Source organism: Miscanthus floridulus, chromosome 16 (genome assembly GCF_019320115.1).
Source record: "Miscanthus floridulus cultivar M001 chromosome 16, ASM1932011v1, whole genome shotgun sequence".
Lineage (NCBI taxonomy): Eukaryota > Viridiplantae > Streptophyta > Magnoliopsida > Poales > Poaceae > Miscanthus > Miscanthus floridulus.
Genome location: NC_089595.1, coordinates 29,407,505 through 29,414,674, shown reverse-complemented (window position 1 = coordinate 29,414,674; position 7,170 = coordinate 29,407,505). Strand labels below are relative to the sequence as shown.

Genomic DNA, 7,170 nt, shown 5'->3' with positions numbered 1-7,170 from the left:
CAATACTCATTGCAACATGTTATACAGCACAGGAACCACTTCGACAAAAATCGACACATTCCCTACCTTTCAAGGCTTTCTACCTCATCAAACAGGTAAAACAATATAATTCATTCGTGCTATATGAGGCAAAACCCAACTCCCGACAACACCTGCGACTCCATGCTTCCCACCATTAGGTGGTGGTGGGAGCAAGAGCCCAAATGATCCAACCCGCTGACCTTGAAGACTGACCACTGACCAAGCTGCACCACTGGTGATGCAGCCCAAGGACTGACCCTGCTGCTGACTGGGACCGACATGACGACTCCCTGAGACCAGACCAATGGGACCCAACCACGACTTGGACGACGCGACTACCCCACCTCTGACTAGCCCCAAGCACTAGCCAAGGCATAATGGCACAGTCGCCATTCCAAATGGGCATCTGCATGTACAATATCACATCAGAAATCGGAATTTGCACACACCGTACACCACCCATCTTTTACTCAAGACCGCTAGAGAGAGAGCATACCTTCAGCCAAAGTTGAATCCACCTGATGGAACAGAGGGCTGGTTCCCAAAGTTGAGGCCATTCTGAGGATTGTCGCCTGAGGGCATGGCATCGTCTTCCTCCTCCAGCCAGTAGGATTCGAGCATCTTGACAGCCTTCTCATATATCTCGGTGTTGTCATGGCTCTGCAGGTTCTCAATCTTGTCCAGGCCCTCAGCATCATCAATCATCTGTGCGTAGACATTGACATCGCCTCCACCAAGGTTTTTCTCTGCCTCGCCAACCTTCAAGATGTTCTCAAGACCCTCCAAGCAAACTGTTACAATTCTGGGATCTGGGCAGACAAGGAGGTCACAGAGTGGCTTAATGCAACCCTGGGCAACAAGGTACCTACATTTTGTACAGTAGCCAATGTTATCACATATGTTTTTTTTTAAATGAAGCATGCTACTTACAAATAATACAACAAACTTAGAAGATAATGTTAAAATTACATGTTTACATACTTGATCTGATCATGTGTGCCACCAGAAGTGGCATTTGAAATTGCCCACGCTGCTTCTTTCTTGATGTCAAATTCAGCAGTTTGCAGAAGTTGCACCAGAGGTGCAATTATGTTTGCATTGATCACAGGCCTGTAACCATATGATAGTAATTTAGGAAAGAAACCAAACAGAACAGAGCAGTTCAATAAGAAGAAACCAACCAGGTGATATCATTGAAGTTACTGGGACTATGGGAGAAAATGTTTGTTTATTGAAACAATTTTCAAGTGAAATATCAACTTTTTAAAAGAAATACCATAAGCTAATTCAATTCAAATATGCCCATGATTGTAAATAAAAGACTTGATTTATCAACAGAACTTTAAGCAGACAAACCTGAATCTGTTTCCTGTTACCAGCTGTGATGTTTGAGATCGTCCAGCATGCTTCTTTCTTGATGCTTTTCCTTGTGGTTGGTAGTCAGGAGGTTCAAAAGGCATGGAAGTGCTTGATTGTCAATGACACACTGCAGGAAGGAGAAATACTTAGGTTCAGTGGAATATATTCCGTCAATATGGTACAACAGTGTGGAAAGCTAATTTTGAATATTTATTTCAATGAAATTGGCAAGGAATTCTTGTCATCAAGGCTGGAAATCAGCATGACCATTTTTTTTTTGCGGGGTAACATGACCAATTACATGTACTGTGTTAAAAGTTAGCTTAGCAATCTGTCATTGCCAAGACCTACAACCAATAGGACCTTTCTAAACAGTGCTGTGAAAGTGCATTTGTACTTATAAACTAGCATTTGAACTATAACAAAGAACAATTTCAAAGGAACTAGAACCTTAGATTTAACAAATCAGCCAATTGATTCAACATCAACTTAGTATGGATAATTTTTTAAAAAGTAGATCCATCTCTACAGGAGATCCAATCAGGTAACTTAGGCTGGAAGAATCATGAAGTGTATAGAGAGATGCCCTGAAAGGGCAGAAGTATAGATACAAGAAGAGAGGGGGAGAGACACTAACATATAGATATGAACGAAATAATATAATATAATACATGTTATTTCTTGTGTGTGTGTGTACAAGTTTCTGCTCCATGACAATATTGATTTGACTGCTAGATAATGTATCTAGCAAATAAAACTGTTTAATCAAACTTGTAGCCCCAATTAAACAAACTAGTATGACAATGTACACGCTGATGCGACTTCCCCCTGTCTGACACCAGCATGGACCCATATGGTCACCATGACTAATCATGTCTTCAACATCTACAATGCTACCCAGGACAAAAGAAGCTTTCAAATCTAGTCTAGGCCAGTATTGCAGCTACATCACGGAGTCAAGAACATCAATACAAGGGTAGACTGATTTTAACAGATGACAACACATTCTGACTTGCATTAATTTAGCAACAGCAGGATATACATCAATGTAGGGAAAAAACGAAAGCATTAAAAAGGAGGTCCAACTTGCCAATTGAGTTTACCTGAGTCTGCATGTCATCCCCAGTTACAATGTTACCCACCGTGCGCAGAGCAGGAATGAGTACAGAGGCCGAAGGATGCCTAAATAAATATTCAGGTGTTATGATTTCAATCATTGATCATGGTAAAACTTTAGAATGCTACAGAGAAAACATATATATATAAAAATTGCACTTACATCAGAAGTTCCACAAGGCGAGGGAATACGCCAGATTCAATAACAGCTTGGATTTTGTCATTAGTCCCATCAGATAGGTATGAGAGAGCCCAGCAAGCATCAGTTAGGACCTCCTCGTCCTGAGAGTGGATAAGGCGCTGCAGTGCTGGCAATGCTGGTTTGACCTACTAAAGCATCAACAAAACAATATCATTCAAAGAATCAACTTTGGCCAACACAACAAAAAGAAACAATCCCAGATAAAAACCTGATCGAAGTTTGGCTTGTGGCTTCCCACGGCAGAAGTTGGAGAGAGTCCATGTGGCGTTCCTGAGCATCGAGAGCTTAGCATGCTCATTAAGCTGCTGCAGCAAGGGGAATAGCCCACCATGGCCAAGCACCAGATCACGGCACTTCGGGGAGTCACCAGCAACATTACCTAAAGCCCACACAGCCTGCAAAACAAAAGAAAAAAGAAAAGAAAAGAAAGAACCTAAGCATCACTCTACATAAGTCTCGTATAGAAGAGAGTAACTCTTGTAATTCAGTGCATGCCTGTTCACGAACATCCTCGCTGTGGGAGTTGAGGAGCTTGACAAAGATGGGCACAGCACCACTCTCAACCACCACCTTGGTGTTCTCTGATGTGCCTGAGGCAATGTTGGTGAGCGCCCATGCAGCCTCAAACTGCAGCATAAGTTATATACATAGCAAGTTGCCACCGAATTAATAAGAGAGAAAATAAAGTGAAGCCATATGATTTGATCAGTGCGACTGTTTCCCAGACCTGGAGTTGGGGATGGTCCTCACGTGTAAGGAACTCAATAAATCGGGGCACCACTCCTGTGCTGATCACCTCCTCAATTGGTGGACTACGCTCTAGAGAAATTGAAAGAATAGTCAAGCAGCAAGGTACCACTTGACAACTTTCATATAAAAGTTGCAATGGAGTTAAGAACGGAGTATCATGGGCTCATCTAGATTCACCAGCAAATACAAAAATCCCACAGGATAATAAAAGCTGTAATCTAGGATGTACAAGAATATGAAGAGACATGCAGCCTCCATAACCTTTTTTAGCCCATTCTCACCAGGCTCAAAAATTACTGAAACAAGCTATACTACTGAAACAACTATATATACATGGATGCAACAATAATTGCCCCAGCAGCCAGCAGAACACTACTGAAAAAATAGAATAATTATTCATGAAATCAATTGCTTTCGGGAGCATAACTTTTTTTTTAAACAAACTTCCTGGCACACATGGTCATAAGCACGTTGCGGAGGCCATATGGTAGGGTTTGTGTGTGTGTTTTCTGGACAGTAAATTTAAGCAGTAGTAGTCGAAAAATGGGAGGGTATAACAACTAATTTTGCCACCCTGCAATCCACAAGTCTAAGACACGTATACCATATACGACAGTTACCTTTAAGCACCTAGCCACAAGTCTAAGACACGTATACGACAGTTACCTTAGCACCTAGAACTGGCCATACGCAGATACCCTCACGCATGGCCTAATACTACTCTGACAAATCGCCCAAATCTCACCGCTAAACTCTATCCATCCGGAAACGGTAACTGCACATAAGATCCGAATCTCACCTATGGAGAGCAGCTTCCTGAACTGCGTGGTGGCCTCAAGCTGCACGGCGGGGTCGTTGGAGAGGACGGTCCTGCACCATCGCCGGCAAGCCATCGAGCTGCACAAGCAGACAACAAGGAGAGAATCAGATCCGAACCCGTCAGATCGAGTACCACCCCCGTCTCCCACACCCTAACGAAGGGGGGCCGGATCAGATCGGGAGCGAGCCAGGGCAGCGCCGCACCTTCTGCTGGAGCGCGGTGGAGTGGCCCATGGGCGGGACGGCGCCGGCGGCGGAGGCGGGGAAGCCGTCGCGGCGCTTCTTCTGGAGGCTCTCCTCGCGCTTGGCCTTGCGGATGTCCACCATCTGGCCCTCGCGGCGGCGGCGGCTCTCCTCCGCGTCCACCGTCTGCTTGTAGTTGCCCTTCCGCATCTGCTCCCGCTCGCTCGGCCGGAGCGACATCGCGGCGAAACCCTAGGGGGGACCCGGCGGCGGCGCGGAGGGGGGGGGGGGGGGGGGGGGGGGGGGGGGGTTGCAGTCGAGAGTTTTGCGCGCAGCCACGCACGCACACAGTCGATTTCGAATTGGCGAACGGGAGGGGAGGGAGGGAGTTGGTGCTTGTTTAGTCAAAAAAAAAAAAAATCCAAAAATTGCTACAGTAGATATTATATCGAATCTTACGATACATATATGGAGCATTAAATGTAGATGAAAAAAAAATTTAATTACACAGTTTGGTTGAAAATTACGAGACGAACGTTTTAAGCCTAAGGGCAGTCCCAATGATGCATTGATGATGGTTTATATCCTCATTAAATGACTTGCCACGTAGGCAAAACGCTGACATGCCAACGTAATTAATGAAGAAAGAGAGCAAAAATCATAGAAATGGTTTCTTCATGAAGAAATCAGGTCTACTCTTGACCCAATGCACCAAGAAACCATGAAATCGCCATTGGGGAGAAACCACCAGTTTCTAGGGAGCTCGTGTCGCACTCCCATTGAAGGAAGAAGATAGAGTTGGGAGAGAGAAAGAGAAAATAATTATTATTCATAGAAACCATGGGTTGGAAAGCAGTACTTTTTTTTGTGCGGTATCCTATGTTATAGAAACTACTAGTTTCTTTCATTAGAACTGCCCTAATTAGTCCATAATTAAATAATAATTGCTAAATAAAAACAAAAACGCTACTGTAGCTAAATTTCTAAAATTCGTGAACTAAACGTAGCCATGGTCTCGAAGGTGGAGGAGGTTTATATAGGCGGCGGCGTTCCAACTGGGGGTAGCAAAGGAGGGCCGGTGCTGAACGGGGTAGTAGCACGGGACATTGGTAATTTGGATGGGACGGAGATACGGCGGTTTCGCACGGGTGAATATGGACGTGCAGTATTTTTTCTTCAAGGCCTTTAGGTCTCGTTTAATTCCTCTTTTAAATTTTTCATCTCAGTCACATCAGATATTTGACACATATATGAAATATTAAATATAGATGAAAAAACTAACTAATTACATAGATTGATGAAAAATTTACGAGACGAATTTTTTAAGCCTAATTAATCAATGATTTGACAATGACGTGCTACAGTGAACATATGCTAATGACGGATTAATTAGGCTTAATAAATTCGTCTCGCGGTTTTCAGACGAGTTATGTAATTAGTTTTTTTTATTAGTATCCGAACACCCCTTTCGACATTCCCATAAAACATTTGATGTGATACCTAAAATTTTCACCCCAGTAACTAAATAGGCAAACGGCTCTTGCCCAGGTTCAAATATCCATGGAATTTTTTTGTTAACCGGCTTCGTATAATTCAAAAACATAAGTTTTCTTTAAGCCTTTTGCTCGCTATTCCCTCCAGAACGAAAGTATCGAAACCTTCTGCACATCATGCAGGATTTTACAGCCTGTACTTTTCTGGTTAGCCATAAGGATCGGACACCCATATTACAAGCGTTTCAAAAGAGCAATAACCATTTTTATATTGAGAAGCCAGAGCCTAAAACACATGACTTCTTTTGATGTTTCATAAACTTCATATAAATTATTACAAAATTATTATTAGAGTTCTTTTTTTTGTCAACTATTTTTTTTTAAAGGGTTTCATCTTTACAAGAGAAACTACTCCACACGAGCCACAGCTTTGCCAAACTGATCTTTAGAGTCATATGTACTCATTATTTTCTTATCAAAGCTACTCTATCCGTTTCAAATTATAAATCGTTTTGACTTTTTTGGTTCATTCATTTTACTATGTATCTAAACATATTATTATATCTAGATGTATGGCAAAATGGATATACCAAAAAAGTTAAAAGCGACTTATAATTTGGAACGGAGGAGAGTAGTATATAAACATGCACATAGTAAGTTGTAGGTTCGGCTTGCCTTCATCTATTTCAATATGCTTTAGAATCAAATTTTATACCATGGCTAGACGCACACTACTTTTACTTGTATAGTATGGATCACGGATATGACGGTTTTCATCTTTAATTCATCATACTACTACTCTTAATAAAACTGACCAAAGCTCTTATGCTCAAGGGAGTCAGGAGCATAGGCATGGACGGATGGAGGAGAGAGAGATAGACCGAGAGACAGAGGAAGAATTTTTCTCCTTTTTAATTTTTTATTAAGTATAGTAGACTAGTAGCAGACATGCCCATGCATTTCTCAACAGTGTACAACTTGCGTCATATGTTTCAATGTCTTGAAATTGGTCTATTCCAATACGTCTAGAAATCAGATTTTGTCAATGTACAATGACCAGATACATGCAATTTTAACTTGTATGAGCACGGATCCAAAATAAGACATTAAACCAATAAGAACTCTTAGTCTTACCTCTAGTAGTCTTATGTCTAATCAATCACATATTACTACTCTTAGTAAGATCGGTTAGGACTCTTATGCTCCAGGAGTGGATCACAAAAAATG

The 7,170-nt window shown here is 42.1% G+C and overlaps 1 pseudogene; it reads right to left on the bottom strand.

The window, feature by feature from the left end:
• Positions 1 to 216: 216 nt before the first annotated feature.
• Positions 217 to 4,732, bottom strand: LOC136512243 (importin subunit alpha-1b-like; annotated as a pseudogene).
• Positions 4,733 to 7,170: the final 2,438 nt, after the last annotated feature.